We start from the raw sequence: 20856 nt of genomic DNA, 5'->3' as shown, positions 1-20856 counted from the left end.
AGGGATTCAATCATAATTCACTTCTGAATGGTACAATCAGCAATAGGAAGAGCAGCGGGGAGGAATATTGTTCACCATTTCTCGATGTTATAATGCCTGGCTTGGCCCCCAGATTCATGTTATACCCAGAAGAAGTTCATAAATTCTGGGCGCTGCTGAGCTTGAGGAGGCTGGCAGTACCTCATCACACCTCAGGGTGACATGAGTGGTCTGTTGGAGCTCTGCCATTCCAGAACATGTCCAGCCCTGCCTGTTTTCCCTCTCGAGCCAGAGTGTAGTTAAGCATTTGCACATCCCAGGCCAGGAGAGACTAGGTTTAGGAGAGCTTGAATGTTTTGCTTGCCTCTTGACAGCATTGAGTCCAAGTGTGGTTCTCTAGCTTCAAGGTGTCTGTTTGCTACCTCACCGTTTTTATTAGGACATCTAAAGATGGCAGGCGTTAATTAGGAAACAATTTTTCTGTGTTTGGCTTCTCTCCACACTTTTGGCCCTGTGAGACCTTTTGGACCAGGTTGGATGGCTGTTTCCTGGTATCAAATTCTGCCTATTCCAGATGAAAGAACCATGATAGAGGAGCAAGACTGTTATTTGCCTTAGCAGTAGCAGCAGCAATGGTGATATCAGTGGTGTGGTTATAGATGGAGGTGAGGATAAAGAATCCACTAGTAGGGGTGCTTGGGTGGCTCAGTCAGTTGAGCATCTGACTTCGGCTCAGGTCATGATCTCACGGTTCGTGAGTTCACACTCTGCATCAGGCTCTGCGCTGACAGCTCAGAGCCTAAAGCCTGCTTCAGATTCTGTTTCTTTCTCTCTCTCTGCTCCTCCCCCCCAAAAAATAAATAAGCATTAAATTTTTTTTATAAAAGGGAAAAAAAGGAATCCACTAATAAGTAAGAATAAAGCTGGGTATTTCTCAGCAAATCTCCCATTTGCTAACAGGTGGGTTCTGATCTATTTTCCCTAGAAAACGCCGGCATCTAATCAAACAAGAGCATTCCTTCTGAAATGATACCTAGCACACTTATGACCAGACTATACTTGCCTGTTAATTTACTCAAAACAGGGATGCCTGCTAAGCCCCCTTCCCCACCTCTGGCATAAGGACCAGATGTGTGGAGGAGGAATTAGGTCACCAGAGTCCACTGCTGCCTATGGCTTAGTGGTGTAAAGAAGCCAAGGTTTCTAGAAGTATCCGTCTTTTGCCATTTCTGAGATGGTGAGAAAATCCATCTGGCGTGTTTATACCCCTCTTGAGAGCCAAGCCATAAGCTTCCTTTTATATTGTGCTATGAGCTTAGTCACCGCCCCCAGGAAAGACAACCTCACGATGACTTCCTTCCTCACAATCACTGGAGCAGCTCAGGAGGGCATGCACGCCGCTGCACTCCTCAGGGCCTGGCACACTGTCAAACGGTAAACTTGCGGAGCAAATCAGAGACCCGGCCTGGTTCGCAAGGCGGGCAGGAGTGATCCAGAGTTCAGGCTGCCCCTGTCCTTTTAGCCTCTCACCCTCCTTCCTCTGCGCCTCCGCCTCCTTTCCTTCCGGTCTCTCCATCTGGAAACCATGAGCCTCGTGGATTCCAGACTCAAATTCTCAGATTGCAGATGTTTGGGAAATTTCTCTGCTTGGGTCATTCTTCAAGAGTAAAAGAATTCAAGATGGGAGGGAAAACAGCTGAGACCCTTCCACAGAAAACAAAGAAGGTGTGGTGCTTATCCATGCCCTCTGCCAACTCAGCGCCAAGCCCACAGCAATATCTAACTTCAGAAAAAGTACGGAGCTCTGTCCCTCAGCCCCCGGAAGAGAACAGAATAGAAAAACAAAATCTCCACTCATAATAACATACTTTTCTCCCTGGTGAGGCATAAACACAACTGGCATCAGATAATAAGACCGAATTGATGTTGTGTGTGTTACTAGGGGAGGGAAGTTTCTCTGGAGAGTAGAACTGCCCACGATGGGATGAAGTGAAAGGTAAACTTTAGCCTAAATTGTTAGGGAGAAACTGTTAACATTACGAACCACTGCACTCTAGTGTGGAATCTCCAGGAAAAAAGAGCAATGTGTGGTCTTTGGAACATGAAACGAGCTTGTTCCTGATCCCGGTTTCAGAAACAGACAAACTTGGTTCTGGTCCTGGCTCTGTCCTTAGCTCGGAGGGATTAAATGAGAAGCTGGATCTACAGGACCTACCTGGACTTAGGAAGTGGTAGCTTGTGATTACTATTTCTTGTGATGATGTCATGCATCTGAATGGAGTCTTCTGGGGACTGTGGAAGATGGAGCTTGCCCTTAACATTGCCCCACACTGGCTCCTCTGCTCAGCCTCCAGCTCTTCCCCAAGGCCACTTCACAGCCCTCTCTACCACACCCACCCAATTACACTTTCATATCAGTTATAAGTATCTCAAATTATATGCGCTTACTTGTTAATACAGTAATTTTCTGAAGGCTGTATTGTCTGTTCACTGCTATATTAACAATGCTAACAAAATCGCCTGCCACAAAAGAGATGTTCAAGAAATACTCCTGGACTTTGGGACTAATGTGTCGATAGCATCCATATCCAGTGTCACTCCAGATATTATATCTTGATGCAGAAGACTGCGAGACGCCCTTAGCGACATCTACACCAGCATGAGTGTCCAAAGCCCGTGGTGCCATCAAAAGGCACCTGCTTTCCCCAGGAGAAGGGGGACAAGAGCTGGGAAGACTAGCCACCACCTCCGCCATGCCATGCATGAGCTGTGCAGCACTTGGCAGGTCAGCTTCCCAGTCTGAACACTCCTAAAATGAGGGGGTAGCGTCTGCCAGATTGGATCTCTCCACCTCTTCCAGCTCTAACACCGTAAGGTCTTAGCAAAGTGAGAAGTGACGGTAGCAATGGAAACACCTTCCTTTAAGAATCCCCAACTCTTCCTCCCCTCCGTGAGTGTGAGTGTTCTGTGTGTGTGCATGTGTGCACGTGCATATGCGAGATATGTATGCATGTGTGTCCACGGGGGGCTGTGCACACACACTGGGGCTATCCCAGGAAAGGTGGACTCAAACATAGACTTTATGGAGAGCAGTGGTTCCCCAAATGCTTTGGACTCAATATTCATGTACCCCCCAAATTCATACGTTGCAGTTCTACTTCCCAGTGTGATGGTATTAGGAATAATTAGGTCATTAATGTGGAGCCCTCATGGATGGGATCAGTGCCCTTAGAAAGGGACCCCAGGGAACTTGCTCCCTTGCCCCTTTCTCCATGTGAGGACATGGTGACAAATGGGCAGGCTGTCACCTGGAGGAGGCCCTCACAAGACCCTGACCATGACCTTGGACTTCCAGCCTCCAGAACTATGAGGAATCAACTTCTGCTGACAAAGCATCCAGTCTACGGTGTTTTGTTCTAGCAGCCCTGGCAGACTAAGACACTAAAGTGCGCCTGAGCCATGAAAAAATGCACTGTAGTCAAGGTAGTCAAGTAACATGGGAAGTGAAAGAGGAGGCTGCACAAAGTCCCTATGGGACTTCTCAGACCTTCTAATATGTTCGTGAGCATCGTGGAACTTCGAAAGGAACCAGGTATGGTGTTCTGATGTTCCATGAAACAGTTATAGAAAACACAGATTTAGAGAGGAGTCCCAATGACCTCATTCAACTGGTGAACAATCAGGCCAAAAGAGAATGATTTGCCTGAGGTCATTGGGGAACCTGGTTCTTATCCAGATTTGTCTACAATCTCCCAGAAGAGAAAGTCTGGTCGTGACCCAAAAGCCCACATTAGAACATTCTGGGAGATACCCCAAGCTTTGATCTTTGACCCTAAAGGGAAGTGAGCTTTCCACAGGGTGGAATTTCTAGTCTCGGGGCTTGCACAGACGTTGGCGTTCAGCACAAGAAGATCTTTCTCATCAGTGGCACCTTCTAGAATATGCGGTGCAGCTCTAACAAGCCATGGCTCTGTCTCCTTCTCTCTCTCTGGTTCTCTTCCTCCACCCCCACCCCCTACCCACACTCTCTTCTCCAGCTTGCATCCTGGGGTTACTGCTGTGGCAAGTAAAGACAGTGCTAGCCTGCTTGACTGAGACCTGTGTCCCCGCGATACACCAGGCACAGGGGAAGGTGCTCAGTGAGCCTCGTGCATTGGCAGGACCCTCCAGCCCAGCTCACTGGTTACCTCCATTCTCAGGACTAGGAAACTGAGGCGTAAGTTCGTTAAAAATGAGAGTCTGTGGGATGCCTGGGCGGCTCAGTCCGTTAAGCTTCCAACTCTTGATTTCGGCTCAGATCATGGTCTCACGGTTCATGAGTCCAAGCCCCTGCATCGGGCTCCACGCTGACATTGTGGAGGCTGCTTGGGATTCTCTCTCTCTCCTTCTGTCTCTCTGCCCCTCCCTCACTTGCACATGCTCTCTGTCTCTCAAAATAAATAAATAAACTTAAAAAAAAAAAGGGAGTTTTTGTCTGGCCCCTTCCAGAGGGGACCGTGGACTATTTTCAAATGCCTTCTGTGGCACTTGAGCCTCAGTGTGGTGGTGGTAACACAGGGCTGGGAAGTACCAGCGAGGGTGTGTGCGCAGAACCAGACGGAAATGTGGGTACAAAAAAAAAGCCTGGCACCCCTCCCAACTGCCATTCTTTAAACATGAGGTCAACACTTATGTCGAGGATAGAATGGCCCACACCTTTCTCTGGGTGCAGTGTGTAGGCATGCGGTTGGGGGGACATTGGAAGCTACACCCCCATCTGCATACCACACTCAGAAACAAAAGCCTGGGCCCCCTTTTTAGAAAAGACCATTTAGCGACCATCTGTTGTCATTCCAGCATCCCCCGTTTGTGGGGTCTCACCCCCCACCCACTTCCAAATGGCTTTTCAAAGTATTTCTCCCTGAAAGGAGTTTGTAGAAGTGCAATGTTCTACCTCACTACAACTTTAGTGAGGTTTTTACACCTCCTCGACAGAGTGGTCACGCGTCAGGCAGGGTGCGTGCATGTGTGTGTGTGTGTGTGTGTGTGTGTCTGACACCCTCCGTGCAGTTGCAGGCTGTCTTGTACAGAGTTCATGCTCCTCCGAGGAAAGAAGAGACATGGGGTTGTATTTGCTTAGGAGATAAGTAGATCGGCTGCAATGTAACAAGAGCATTTAGCAATGGTAAGAAATAAATACCCTGCTTGACCGAACAGCTGTCTCCCCTCCGCCTCCTCCTCCTCACCCCTTCCTTAGCCCACTCCAACCCTTTCTCTCCCAGGAACAAAGGCACAGCATCCAAAGGACCTCATGGACACAGGCAAGCCTCAAAGAAGCTATCAGCCCCGTGGTCCCTGATTCGCCTCATGATGGTTCACACTAATCGAGGGATTCCATTTCTAGGAATGCACAACTCCTATCTATGGCCTTGAACCAGATCTACCCCCATCCCGTTTCATGTACGCTTAGCCTGACACAGCAGAACACTGAGACAGCCGGTTAATTTGAGAGGAAAACCACTTCAACCAGCTGCTTGGCAGAGGTTAAATAGAACCAGTACAATGTTGACCGCATTGTGCATCTAAAAGAGAGGTTTTGTGGGCATAGCTGGAGAAAAATCCTCTTGTGACCTTGAGCTTAACATCCTTGTATCAACACCAACTCAAAGATTCGTTGATGAAGACTCAAGATGACAACACTTCCAACAATCAGCATCCCACTGGCTTCTTTTCATGGACAAGTTCACTATGCCTTTTCCTCAAGCTTTCTCTTCCTGAAATGGAGGTAGGAGTGAAATAATGGGTCAGGAATCCTGCGCCTGGCATGTATTAAGTCACTTTAAACAAGTAACTTACATCCCCTGTGTCTCCTTTTCTCCATCTCTAATAAAGAACCTGACATACGGAGTTGATGAGAATGATCAAATAAGATAATGCATAAAAAGTTCCTAATACAGTGCCTGGCACATAGTGAGCCCTCAAGAAATAAAATAGTTATCATATATATTAGCATTATTATAATAAATTGAAGTATGAAAAAAAGAATTTTGAAAGGAAATTTGGTGGTATCCAATCCCATTTCTAGATCTCTCTAAGAAATAGGACACATATACAAAGCTTTTGCATAAGAATGTTCTTGTAGCATTGTTTCTAATGGCAGAAATGCGGTAATGACTTAAGTATCCATTGATAGGAGAATAGCTAAGTATTTCAGAGTCCACCCATGGATAGGAACACTCTACGGAAAACTGAGGGTGGGTTTCTCACTGCCTGCTCAATGCAGCAACAGTGCCTTTGAAAATCACCAAGTTCTCCATATTTAGATTGGCAATCACAGCTTTCCTTCCTGTAATCACGGAACATTCTCGGGGATGCTAATGAGATGATGATTTTGTTTTACTGGGAAGAATGGATTTGCATCACTCAAGCCAAACTGAACGGGCACAAACCCTGAAGAGGAAGGGATTGGAGGACGTGGCTGAAAGACAACCTTAATCCCAGCACAAACCCATTTTGTCTCTGTGACCTTCATGTCATGGAGCCACTAGAGTGGACCAAATCTGGTAAGGCTCTGACTTTTAACCATTGAAACCCTCCTCAGAGCTTTCTGCCATGAGCAGAAGAAGAAGAGTTCATCTACTCGACCATGTTAAAGCAGAGCAAGTGGAATGACTCTCTCTGTCCCTCATGGCTCCCCACACCCAATGCTGGGTCTGCTCTCTGAGGTTTACCTATTCACTGCAGTCAAAAACACTGGGTTAGGCATTGAGCTGACACCTCAGCCACTTTGCCACTCTCCAACCTCTGCTCCTTCAAAATGGATTCCCCATTCCTGCTCTGATTTCTGTAAGGCAGGAACACTACTCAGGAGCCTCTTCCTCGGAGCACCTGGGTGGCTCAATTGGCTAAGTGTCCGTCCAACTCCAGATTTTGACTCAGGTCATGATCTCATGGTTCGTGAGATCAAGCCATATGCCAGGCTTTGTGCTGGCAGTGCTGAGCCCGCTTGGGATTCTCTTTCTCCCTCTTTCTCTGCCCCTCCACCGCTTGTGCTTGCCCTCTCTCAAGATATACATACATTAAAAAAAATCCTCTTCCTTTAAACAAGAGCTGAGCTCTCTTAATCTGAGGTTCTTGTTTTGTTTGGGTTTCTTCTGTCCCTCTCTGGGCTGCTCTGTGCTTCCTTTACCCTGGACTCCATTTTCCTCGCAGAGGCAGGTGCCATTTTACTTCAGTTTCACGAGAGAGCAGGAAAGAGCTCGGGCCACAGAAGGAGACGCATTATAATTCTAGGTACTCCTTTTACCTGCATATTCCACCTCCTAGTATACTGGTCCCATTACATATATCCTTGAGCATTGCATTTTGACCTTCACTCTTTAGAGACCTTCCTCCTTGCTTTGGAGAGGCAGAATGAAAAAGCTGAGGAGAGAGTGTCTGCCCTGTGAGAGGTTAGAGTATACGGTCAACGATGAGTTTGAAATCACAGCGAAGAACAAGTGTTACATTCTATGTGTTGTTAGCAACAAAGGGGGAGCTGCTTTAAACTGCCCTGAAGGGAGATTATGATCCCTGGTTGCCCCTCAAGAGCCATTTTTCTCCATTCGAGTTCGACCTTTCTTCTTGCTCCCATTTTGGCACACGTTTTGATGAATAGTGACACCTAGATATAAATTAAGGCCCCACTGAATCCTTGGCTTCTCTGCTTTCTTGCCCCGGTAGCTAATTTCCCCATTAATAAGAACCAGACATTGTGTTTCCCATGCAGTACCATATTAGGCCAGCAGGGGTCTGACATTAGTTGCTTTTAACCCACAATTACTGACTCTCCATGGTTAAGGCTATGTAAATGAACTTGAAGTGAGGATCTAACCACCACGGTTTGAGATAGCAGAACTCTTAGGTATAAATAGTGCATCCATTTCTGTAGTAAGACTATAAACAGTTCACCCCACAGGGCACTGATTTTTTCCTTATCCACAATGAAGTGCCTGATTTCATTCGGTTTTCATGTTTACCCAGAAAATACATTCATAAAGGTAGCTACCTTAATCCAGGAGCTTGGGCCATTCAGGTTTCTGTCCAAAACAATCCGCCAATTGCTGTTCAGTCCCTAAAGATGCTGTGGGGCCCAAAATTGTTGTTAATCAGATAGTGTCAGGGTGCCTGGATGGCTCAGTCAGTTGAGTGTCCTACTCTTGATTTTGGCTCACGTCATGATCCCAGCATCATGGGACTGAGCCCCATGTCGTTGGGCTCCACGTGGAGTCTGCTTAAGATTCTCTCCCTTTCTCCCTCTACTCCTTTCTCCCACTTGCAGTCTAATTAAAACAAAACAAAACAGTATCTAAAAACAGCAAATTAAATATCTCCAATTTGCAGACACCGTTGTAAAGGAAAACATGAATTTAGTGTTTCTGAATCACTTTTAAGTTTGGTATTTCAAACAATGAGTCTTTATGATTTCCCTGAATATATTTTTATTGTGGATGATTATTAGTTATGATGATTATTAGGTACGATAATTATTAAATACCTAAGGAATGTATTCTGCTTTCCAGTTTTCAAAGGCCTTTCACACATTACCTCTTTTGTCCTTTATTACAAGAAAGAAATGATTAGTCTCATTTTATAGCCAATGGAATTGAGGCTCAGCAAGGGGAAGAGTGGCCTGAGATCACACAGCTAGTTGTGGCAGAGCCGGCAATTTTTCATGCCAACGCAGCAAAATCCATGTATATTAAAGGACTTTTACATGTGCAAACATTTATATAATGCAACCCTATTATGAATTGTACTTTTTTCAGCAATTAACCCAATTTTACTTATTAGTATCTATTTATATCTTGTTGCTGTGCTGGAAAACAATAATACTGTAATTTCCTTACATTATGGAGCGCATGCTTTTCATTAAGCTGCACGTTCCCCCCCTTCACATAGCCCTATTCTACGTTCTGCTCTTTGATGAGATGGCAGGAAGTGGCAAGACTCCAATCTCGCAGGATTCACAAATCCTCCTTATCTTCAACAGGCCACTTCATGCAGGCAGAGAAGAGCAAATGCTTTTCAACCCGAAGGGCGGGTGCGTGTGTGCTGGGAACCAGGACCGGTTGAGGACAAGCACAGGGAGGCTAGCTTGCCCACGCTGGTGCAGCCGTTCGCCGCTGGAGCCGAGAGCTGTCCCGCCGCGTTCGCAGTCACTACGGCCACCAACCACAGGTCACCTCCAGATGGAGAAGCAGGTAGCAGGAAGGGCTGTAAAGCGTCCCCGCCAGAAGCCCGGGTGCTTGTGAAGAATAAATGAAAAGGTATAGGCTATTATGCCCTGGAGAAGAGTGGAGAAGAGTGGAGGGAAAAAGATGACTTCACGGATTTTAAAGAACTTTCAGGACAACATGATTTTGATTTTGGTATCATGGTATCATGATTTTGATACCACTCTGAGTTGTTCGGTTGTCTCAGAATCTTGCTTCATTTTCTCCCTTCCCTTTTATTTCAAGGTTTAGTGACCCAGACAACGTCAAGGAAAGGGACCTTGAGACCTGTGATCTGTGTGGCCTCTTCTGCCACCCAAGACCCCCACTCTGTTCACAAACAGAGTTCTGCAAACTGTCACCGAACGGAGCACTCAGGGTTCGGCACCCCGCGGCAGCTATGCCGCTGCTCCCAGATGTGCAGCGGGCACCGCCTCCCAGCTCACGACCCATCCTGATTGGCCTTAAGGGAAGCCCCGCCCCCTATGTCAGTGAGTGGTTCAAAATGAGCATGTGACCTGCAAGGGCTTCTGGGAAATATCCTCACGCATACGTGAAAGCCCTGAGGAGGGCCTGTCTTCTTTTCTTTCAGCAAGCAGTGCCTTGGTGTGATGATCCCTTCTGAGGGAGAAGCTGACCTCAGGGGTACAGAGTAGAAGGCTAGGCGACTTGGGACTCGCTATGACTTGCCCACAGAGTGCCCTAACGGACATAAAGCTCCAACTGTCACAGCAGCCCTGTGAAGGAAGTCTGTTTAAGGCCTTTCTGCAAATGAGGAAACCTGGGGGACTAACGGAGGTACAGAGAGATGCTTTAAAATTACAGAGAGAGAGTTCAACCCAGCCTAGATCTATCTGCCCCCAACACCTGGTCACGGTTCATCACCCCATCCATCACTTGTCCAGAGGTCAGGGGGAAGTTAGAGCAGACCCTTCTGCGCTAGTCGAACCAGGGAACCCCCACACCCCAGGGATACCTCCTTCCCTCCTCCCCACCTTTCTTCCCGAAACTCCCTCTGTTCGGAATGCACATGGCCGTCCTCTCCCGCCAAGGAAATTCTTTCCATTCTCCAAAGGCCACCTCTACGTTGAATTCCTGTTCTGCCCCTGAAGCATGCTACATCTCCTCCAGCCCATGCCGAGCACTCCCCCAGCTGAACTTCTGACCTCTTCATCTGTGCCCTGGGTTTGGCAGTTCCCCAACACTGTGTCATTCTTTGGGATTTGATTTATCAACATTTAACTCTTGCTGTTGACCATCAGGTTTTCCTGAGACCTATTTCTGGCTTATATATCCATCTCTGTATCTTCACGGATGGGGTCTGACATCAGGGGGTGTTCCTCCCCACAGGGACCTGCTTTCTCTGTTGTTTTGTTCGCTCGGTGTTCTGTGAGCCAAAGAAGCTCTTCCCCTGTCCCAAGTATACTAGTTTCTGCCCTCTAGATCTTTGCTCAGGCCATTGCCGCTAACTGGAATGCTCTCCTTTTCTTTATTTCTACCCTGTAGGGTATTAATGTCTCCTCAATGACCTGGGAACTGGATGAGGGAGAGATTCTAGTCAATGTCATCTATGTATCCTCACAGCACCTAGCACAGGGCCTGAAATACAGGAGACATTCACTCAATGTTTGTGAAATGAATGACTTCTGCTCAGATTTGAGACTGGAGCTTCATGTATTAACACGACCAAGGGAAAAAATTTCTCTGGACTGGATCTTCCAAGGAGGTAGTATTTTAAAGTCAATGTGGTCTGATACTTTTTAAAGCTATTTAAATGACTATCAGTCTCTCTCATGTATTTTAAATAACACTTTAATTTTGGCTCTTGCCCATAGGCAGTGTTACAAAGCCTAACTTTTTTACAGTCAGTAACACTGATAAATTAAAGGGTGCGCACATGTGTGGTAACAGCCCCCCACATACCCCAAAAGGCTCAGACAAGACTTGAGAAGTGGGGGTGCAGGATGGGGGGGTAATAAAATCCCCAAATAGACACCTCCAGGACCTTGTTGCACTTAATAGCTTTGACCTTTTCTTCTGACCAGATGTTAGTAACAAGGAAATATGAGACACTGAAGTTTGGCTCACTCTCCCTGCCTTAACACCAGCAACCAATAGTGGAGAATAGACTCAAAAGGCACAGAAAGATTGAACAAAGCTCTCACCCACCTACTTTCCTCCCCTGCCAGCTTTGAGTTATAATAATAATAGGAAATGATTCTATGTTTTAAGAAAGTCTTCCTGGGGAGAAGTATTGCCTAATGGTTAAAAGCACAGGCACTGGGGGCAAAAAGACCTGAGGTCAAGTGCAGACTCTACCACTTTCAACAGAGGGTCATCTATTTCCTTCCACCAGGAGGGTAGAGCCTTTGTGAATGACTCTGTGCTGATAAAGAGATCCCACCTTTTCCCCTTAGATGACTTTAGGTCATCTCTTCACTTGGATGCTATGGTCTTTGTGTCCCCCAGAATGCAAATGTTGAAATCCTAACCCACAAAACTGATGGTTTTAGTAAGCAGGACCTTTGGGAAGGGATTCGGTCATGATGGTGGAGCCTTTGTGAATGCGGGATTGGCGCCCTCATAAAGGAGATCCCACTTCGCTCTCTAACCCCTGCTGTCATAGGATCTGCACACGCTCTGGCCCTCTCGCTACTGGAATCTCATTTTGCAAATAGGGTGGGTAGAGAGCTACCTTCTCTACTGTCTTCTGCCACGCTCCCAGACAGAAAAATATCACAGAGAGCTGGTCCCTATATTTGAGACCCCTTTTCTTTCCTCCTCCAGGGGCTCACCGCCTGCCACACCGCACATCCCCCTGGTGGCTCTCTCTGTCTTTACTCAAGGTGCTGAAGAAGAGTGGGTTAGCATGTGGGCTTCAGAGATGGGTTGTAAGGGTTTGAATTCTGGCTCTAGCTGGGATGTCCAACCTTTTCTCTGTGCCCTAAACTGTCCCAGTTTTAGCACTGAAAGTCCCGCATCTCTCAGTTTCAGGCAAAGCAGGACATTTGACCATCCATACTCCACTACTTAGTTGGTTGGGTCCTGGTTAACATTCTCTCTCCATACCTAGGGGGTTTGAATAACTGGACACTCATCTTTGGTGTTGGAAGGAAATGAGTGGGTGTCCCAGAGATTCACTCAATGTTCAGGGTCTGTCTAACCTCCTAAGTCCACCAAAGGGCCCACCCCCAGGAGGCCAAGGCCCCATCTCAGTCAGAGATGCCCTCAAGAAGCTTTGAGGTACCTGACTGCAAGTTCATCTCTTCCCTTCTGGTGAGAGGGAGTGTGGACATGACCACACTGGGGCAGACTGACACCCCCACCTGTGTGTCTGAATCTGCCTTTAAATCTATACTCTCCCCAAGCGAGAATGAACCCAGGGGCAAGGGAGACCATTGGGGTTGAAGGAAATGAGAAGGAGTCTATCTGGGATAGAAGGTGGAGGCTGGAGGTTAGGGGAAGGTGAATAGAAATGGGGCAGCAGCCTCTCTTTAATGAGAGCGGAGCGGTTGTCTTCCTCCGGGGTGCATCAACACACTAATGAACCTGGAAATCAATCCTTGTTGCTGTGCAGGGGGTTGGACCAGGTCAGCCTGCAGCCCAGGCTTTACGACTCAACACCCTACAGGGAACCTTCCAGTCCCCTTTCCAGGTTGACATTAAAATAAGAGAAGCAGCCACCGCATGGCTGGCTGTGCCGAGTTACTTCTCCCAGGGTGGCTCTCTGCTTTTATGGCTCAGCACTTTACGTTTTGCTGGGTGTTTAGAATTTTGCAACAACTCTTCAAGGTAGGCAGTATCAATATCTCCATTTTCCAGATGAAAAAATATCCAGACCTAGAAAGTCAAAGGGACTTCTACAATGTCTTACGGCTACTGTACAGACAGTGGTCTTCAAACATTTCTATCGCAGGGCCCTATCAGAAAAATGTTCTGAGCAATACCCCCAATATCCATGCACAAAATTCATTTATAAAATACAGCCATGGCTGTCGTATTAATATATTGAGTGTACAGTAAAATATGAAAATAAACTTTAGGAGTAAATGAGAGCGGGGGCACCTGGGTGGCTCAGTCGGTTGAGCCTTCAGTTCTTGGTTTCAGCTCAGGTCATGATCCCAGGGTCATGGGATCGAACCCTGTGTCAGGCTCCACGCTGAGCATGGAGCCTGCTTAAGATTCTCTCTCTCTCTCTCTCTCTCTCTCTCTCACCCTCACTCTCATAAAATAAAAATAAATTAAATGAATTAATTTGAAAAATAGAAAACTTTAAAGAGAAATAAAAGCATAAATGAGATCAGACCCATATTAACAGAAGATCAAATATTTGCTTCCGTCACCCCACTAGATCATCTTGTACCATCAGTGATGTGGGCACAACCCAAACACCTACTGCGGCCAAGCGGGCAATGTACATAAGTCGAATGGCCTGGGTATAAGAGAACCTATGGTAAAGCAGATAAGGAATGGCAACAGATTGGTAGCCTCAGTGCTGGACAGTAGGGAGTGGTGAGGACTAGGGCATCTCCCATTTAAAAGAGGCAGCCATCACTCAGCTTTAGTTGATTGTTGCCATACAAGAATATGGGTGCAGGGTTTCCAATCTTCCCATTTTTCAATACAAGTCAGAAATTCAGCTTTTAAGCTGTTGGCCACAGATTTCATATTTTTTACAAAACGCCAGAGTCCAAATGGGTCAAAATCAGCTTGCAATCCTCTGCAGGGCAACCATGGGAGTAAAAGTAGGATATTGGCCTTTGTACAGCAGTCTTGACTTTGCATCCTGTTTCTACCTCGGCACAAGTAATTTAACCTCTCCATGCTTCTGTTTTGGAGCCAGACAAATGGAAATAATAATACCTTCCTTTGAGGGCTACATGTGTGAAGCATTTAGGACAGTGCCTGGCACATAACAGAGGCTCAATAAATAATACCCGTTGTCATTGGGGGCCCACCAGTACTCAGCCCCGCTGACTGCAGACCCAGTTTTCTTTCCACTCTTAAAAAGGCTTAAACAGTACACCCCCATCCCTGGCAGCCAACTTCCAATCTACACTTTGCAGAATTCATTCTCCTGCCCAGAAAAGCAGTGCTTTCCACCCAGATCTCCTCACTCCTGAGAAGAATCCAGAAGCAAAAGGAATGAGCAGGCTCTCTCCCAAGTAGGCTGCGGTGGGAGGTGGCAAGGAGCCAGGAACAAGCAGGGGAATGCGAGTCCAGTGGTCTGAGCCCTCGTCCTGGCTTGGCCTCTCCCAAGCCACGTGAACTTGGACAAAGGACTGAACTACTCCAGGCCTCTGTTCTACTATGTAGAAGTAGACACTAATGTCTGCCTCGAAGAGCAATGGTGAGAATGCAAAATTATACACAGTATCAGGTATTCTCCACCTGCCCCAATGCACACCCCCCCCCCCCCCCCTTCCCCCCCCTTCTTTCCCCCCCCCCCCCCCGGGTGTGATCGCAGTAGGCTCTCCCTTCCTGGTCGCCAAGAGGGCTTGGCAGATGAAATGCACAGCAGGTGAACAGTGTGGAAGGAAGGAGAGGCAGAGTGCTCATTCCCTCTGGGCACAGAGGCCAGGAGCAGCCACGTTCCCACCAGGGCTCTTGCCATGACATCTGCTCCCGCAGCTCCAGCTCCCGTTCTGGCTCTCTTCTGGTGGGGGATCCACTACCTCCCCTTCCCTTGTACCCCCCCAAGGGCAGCAGGGCTCCCCAGAACTGCTGGCCCAAGGGGGACTCCGGCATCCTTTGTTGGTTTCTCTTAAGCCTGTCATGCCCTCATCAAGCCACACCCTCCCCCTGACAGCACCGTCTTTCTTGCTGAGACCCTGACCATTACACATACACAGCACGTGGGTTTTTACCTTGGAGCTATGGATGTGGGAGGCACTCAGTGTAGCTGGAATTAATTTGAAATCATAAGCTTTTCTGCTTCACCCTCAGGCTGCCAGAAAATCCAATTATCCAGATCCCTCATTCCCTGAGTGCCCCGTCCACTGAAATCCATACACACTGATGGGCGATTTGTTCATTCACAAATGTTTGCGTCATGCGGGGCTGATGGGCCAGGCCCTGAGCTAGGTTCTGAAGATCCAGGTGAGAATGAGCAAGCAGTGTCCTTGTCTTTTTTTAGAATGTGTAGTCCCATGAAATTATGTGGGAAATGTTACCAGAGGAACAACCTCTGACTAGCCAGAGATCCCCGTGGGTCTGAGGGCCCGAGGGTGCTCCCATGGGACTCTATGAATTTGCAGTTAGTGTTTGCCGCCAGCAGCATGATTTGCTGACCCAAGTCACATTCAGAACTTGTAGCCACCTTCTAGTTGGGAGCCATGGAGAAGAGCTCTGGTTAAAAAGACAAGCATAGAGGCACCTGGGTGGCACAGTTAGTTAAGCGTCCAACTCTTTTTTTTTTTTATGTTTCTTTATTTTTGAGAGAGAGAGAGTGTGAGTGGGGGATGGACAGAGAGAGAGGGAGACACCATCTGAAACAGGCTCCAGGCTCTGAGCTGTCAGCACAGAGCCTGACTCTGGGCTCCAACTTGGGAATGGCAAGATCATGACATTGGCCAAAGTCAGATGCTTAATCTACTGAGCCACCCAGGTGCCCATGAGTCCGACTCTTGTAATTTTTTTTTGTAATTTAAAAAAATTTTTTTAATTTATTTCTGAGAGAGAGGGAGACAGTGTGAGCAGGGGAGGGTCAGAGAGAGAGGGAGACACAGAATCTGAAGTAGGCTCCAGGCTCTGAGCTAGCTGTCAGCACAGAGCCTGATGCGGGGCTCGAGCCCACGAATCACGAGATCATGACCTGAGCCGAAGTCGGAAGCTTAACTGACTGAGCCACCCAGGCGCCCCCCTATGAGTCCGACTCTTTACCTCAGCTCAGATCATAGCCTGTGAGTTCGAGCTCTGTGTCAGGCTCTGTGTCTCCTTCTCTCTGCCCTTCCCTGCTTGTGCGTTTGCTTGCTCTCTCTCTCTCTCTCTCTCACTCTCTCTCTCTCTGAAAATAAATTAATTAAAAAATTTTTAAATAAATAAAAATAAAAAGACAAACATAAATCAGTTTGTTTTATGTCTGGGGCTCCCAGGGAAGCCTTTGATTTCCTTACAAATAGAAACAGACTCTGTGGGTATAAATCTTTGCTCTCTTTCCGTGCCTTCCCTTTCACCTGCCTAGAACAAAGATGTGATATTTGGAGGTACCGTGAGTTCCAAGGTACTCCTTGGAACTGAGATGACAAGCCAGCCCTCTAAGGGTGGCAGAGCAGAGAGACAGCAGATATCGCTGAGTCCTGGACTGCTTTGCTCTGGATTTGCAGAAGACCACCCCCATTTGTTCAAGCCACAGGTAGGCAGGTAGTGTTACCTACGTACAAGGGAATCATATCTGGAGGAAGTTCTTAGGATTGTCTGATCCAACTCCTTCCCTTATATATGGAAACTGAGGCACAGTGAGGGAAGGAACTTACTGCAAATCCCGCAAGCAGACCCGAACTCATGTCTCCCAGCCAGTCTCTGTCTATCCTTACAACCTCCTACAACCTGTGCAAAGATCTGTGAGCTTCATGTGTGTATTTCCACTGTTGGCCTAATTCACAGGTCCTTTGGAAACAGAGCTCATGCCTTTGGTCCTGCTTGGTCCCCTTAAAAAAATAACTGACATGTAGATTCATAAGCAATAATACATGCTTCTTGTATAAACCACTGAGTTGTTGGAGGTGGGTTTTTACACAGCAAGAGCTAACTAATACATACCATTTACTATAGGACAAATCTATGCTGAGAGCTTTACATAAATACACCAATTCATACAACAGGCCCATGAGGTGGATATTGTCATCTTCTTTGCATGGATGAAGAAACTGACATTTAGAACAGTTCAATAACTTGCCCTTAGTCACACAGTGGGAAGTGGAGCCAGGATTTAAACCCAAGCATTCTGACTCTAGAACCATCCTAGGATCTCCTTTCCTTCAATAGCCTCTGCCTTTTGTTCCTTCTAAGATTAGTTTGGCTCTAAAATCTTAGGACTTTTTTTTAGGGTCTTGTCACAGTATCCAGAACCTCTTGGGGGGCAGGGGATGAATGTTTTTGGCCAGTGCCTGAGGGGACACTCTGAACAAGCCTGACCTGACCAGCATGTCCCATTTCCTCTTTGCCTGTTGGCTCTGCCTACAAAGTGTGTCTGGATTCGGTACACCTCTTGTCACCTCTTTTCCTCCTGGTGCGTTCCAGCCCACAGCCCCCTTTTACCTGGGTCACTGCAGCAGCCTCTTAGCGGACCTCCTTGCCTCCCCTCTTCTCCACCATGGCCCCTTTTTTCATAGCAGCTGGAGTAATCATTTGAAAATGAAAGCCAGATGATGGCAAACCTGTGCTTTGATACCCTGGGTGTGTGTTGGTAAGAGCTGTCGTAACGGAATACCACAGACAGCCTGGCACACACAGCAGACTTCCTTTCTCACCGTTGTGGAGGCTGGAAGTCCAAGATTATGGTGTTGGCAGTTTTGGTTTCTTCCTAAGCTCCTCTCCTTGACTTGTGGTCCTCACGTGGTCTTTTCTCTATCCACGTGCATCTCTGGTATCGCTTTCTGTGTCCAAATTTCCTCTTCTTAGAAGGACATCAGGCATATTAGGTTGAGGCTCAGTGTAGTGGCTTCATTTAAGTGTCATCACATCTTCAAATACTGTCTCCAGACACAGTCATATTATGAGGTACAGGGAGTTAGGGCTTCAATGTATTAATTTGGGGGGCGGTACAAGTCATCCTTTTTATAACACCCTTTAATAACACTTTTTAACAATTTCTCAACAGACTTAGAATAGAATCTCAGGTCAATGCTACATCCTCTAAGGGTTCTTGCGATCTGGGACTTGCCACTTCTCCAACTTTACCTCCCTCTGCTCTCCCCTGTGCTCAGTGTGCTCTGGTCACACTGGCCTTCTAGCTCCTCCTCATCACAACGCATGCTCCTGCCTTCAGGCCTTTGCACTTTCTACTTCCTTTGCCTAGAACATTCCTTCACCCCCAGATATCTACAAAGGCTTACCCCGCCTTTGTACTCAGTTACTTTGCCCAGATATTTACCTCCATGATGGTCTATCTTCTTACTTTGCTTTTTTTTTTCCCCCTTTGGAACATTTATTGCTGCCTGCCATTATCTTAGGTTTATTGTTCAACTGTCTGCCTCCCCCAGCAGAATATCAACTCCAAGAGGCAAAGACTTCATTTGTTTTGTTCCCAGATAAATCCCCAGGGCCTAGATACAGCAGTGCCACTCACAATATTGCACCAATAAATGTTTGAAAGAAAATGAAATGAAATAAATGATAAATGAAAGAAATGAAATTAATTGAATAAAAAGAAATTAAAAGTGAGAGAAAGCCCCATGAAAGTAAGAAATAAAATCCTTTTTCATGTCACCATGACCTTTGTTCTTAATTTCAGTGTTTGACCTAAGAGTTAACCACTTATCTTTCAGAAGCTCATTAAGCATCCTAGAACATTTACCAGAAAGTCTCTCCCAAGTTGTCATCAACTGATCCCAAATACAGGAACCTAGAAACTTGCAAAGGTTTTCTCTCTACTTCTCTCCTTTCTCACCTGCAACCAATAGCCCCAGCCAGTATGTACCCCAGGACTTTGATAGTAAAGTACAGATGGCCCCCAGCTGATGCTGATTCAAAACAAGATTTTTCTTTTTTAAAAAATATAATTTATTGTCAAATTGGCTTATATACAACACCCAGTGCTCATCCAAACAAGTGCCCTCCTCAATTCCCATCACCCGTTTTCCCTCTCCCTCTTTCCTGAATCCACCCTCAGTTTGTTCTCTGTATTTAAGAGTCTCTCGTGGTTTGCCTCCCTCCCGCTCTGTTTGTAACCATTTTTCCCCTTCTCTTCTCCCATGGTTTTCTGTTCAGTTGTTCAAGATCCACATATGAGTGAAAACATATGATATCTGTCCTTCTCTGACTGAATTACTTCACTCAGCATAATACCTTCCAGTTCCATCCACATTGCTGCAAATGGCATGATCTCATTCTTTCTCATTGCCAAGTAGTACTCCATTGTACATATAAACCACGTCTTCTTTAACCATTTATCAGTTGATGGACATTTAGGCTCTTTCCATAATTTGGCTATTGTTGGAAGCGCTGCTATAAACATTGAGGTACATGTGGCCCTATGAATCAGCACTCCTGTATTCCAACACAAGATTTTTCAAATTGATGGTGGTGTGAAAGTGACATGCATTTGGTAGAAACTGCACTTGGAACTTCGATCTTTTCCCTGGCTGGTGGTAAGTGGGTACGGTCCTCTCTGGTGCTGACGGACAGGGTAGTAGCCACTCCCAGTCAGCCCCTCAATCATGAGGGTCAACAATGATATGCTGATAGCCAACTGTGGGCTAATGTACATTCTGAGCATGGTTAAGGTGGGCGGGGCTAAGCTAGGATGTTTGGTAGGTAAGGTATATTACATGCATTTTTGACTTATGATATTTTCAACTCACAGTGGGTATATTGGGGCATAACCCCACTGTTAAGTGAAGCAAGATCAGTAATTGAGAAACAAATATGCAAATTATCCTTTAAAATTTTTTTTAATGTTGATTTACTTTTGAGAGAGAGTGCAAGGGAGCGGTAGAGAGAGTGGGAGACACAGACTCCAAAGCAGGCTCCAGGCTCTGAGCTGTCAGCACTGAACCTGATGGGGGGCTCAAACTCACAAACTGCAAGATCATGACCTGAGACAAAGTCGGTTGCTTAACCAGCTAAGCCACCCAGATGCCCCTGCAAATGGATCCTTTTATTGTTGGTAAAGATATTCAGATCATTTGAAGACAGAAAAATGGGGGAGGGAATGTATACAAAAACCCTGTGCTCTTCAAAAGGAGGGACCAGTGCCATTAGCTGCAATTCTGACTTGACCCATTTCTCTAGCTCTGGTAGCAGCTTCCGGAATTGCAGGCAAGGATGAGGAAGTGGGAAGAGAGCCAACTGTTTTTTTATTAAGTTTTAAATTTTAATTTCAGTGCAGTTAGCATACAGTGTTATGTCAATTTCAGGTATCCAATATAATAATTCAACAATTCTATATATTACTCAGTGTTTATCTTAATTCTCTTCACCTATTTCACCCATTCCCCCTACCACCCACCTTCCCTCTGGTATTTAGAAATAAAACAAAGGAACAAAGGAAAGGAGAGAGAGAGTGAAAGATGAACCAACTATTTTTTATTCGACAACTATTTTATTGGATTCAAGATACAGCTGCCTTTGGGAAATCAAACCCTAATCTACAGTAGAACAGGATCTAGAGGTACTTTCTTTCTTCTGGTCCTCTGGATGCATTTGATGGACAGCATCTCTGAATCCTCACAACAAGTGTCCAGGAAAGATGTCTCTTCTCTTATTGACAAGGACACTAAGGTCCACAGATATGAAGTACTCGCTTAGATAAAAGGGGGCAGGATTTGAACCTAGGTCAGGTTGATTCTAAACCTTGTGATCTTCCCAGTACTGACCAAAGGGGATAAACCTTGCACATTCAACTCATTTCATCCCACACTGAATTTTCCAAATCTCTGGACTTTGAACTTCTCTGCCAGTTATAGTCTCATTAATTCAACAA

Source organism: Hyaena hyaena, unplaced genomic scaffold (assembly GCF_003009895.1).
Source record: "Hyaena hyaena isolate Hyena2069 unplaced genomic scaffold, ASM300989v1 scaffold_74, whole genome shotgun sequence".
Classification (NCBI taxonomy): domain Eukaryota; kingdom Metazoa; phylum Chordata; class Mammalia; order Carnivora; family Hyaenidae; genus Hyaena; species Hyaena hyaena.
Note: the sequence above shows the minus strand (reverse complement) of the source record.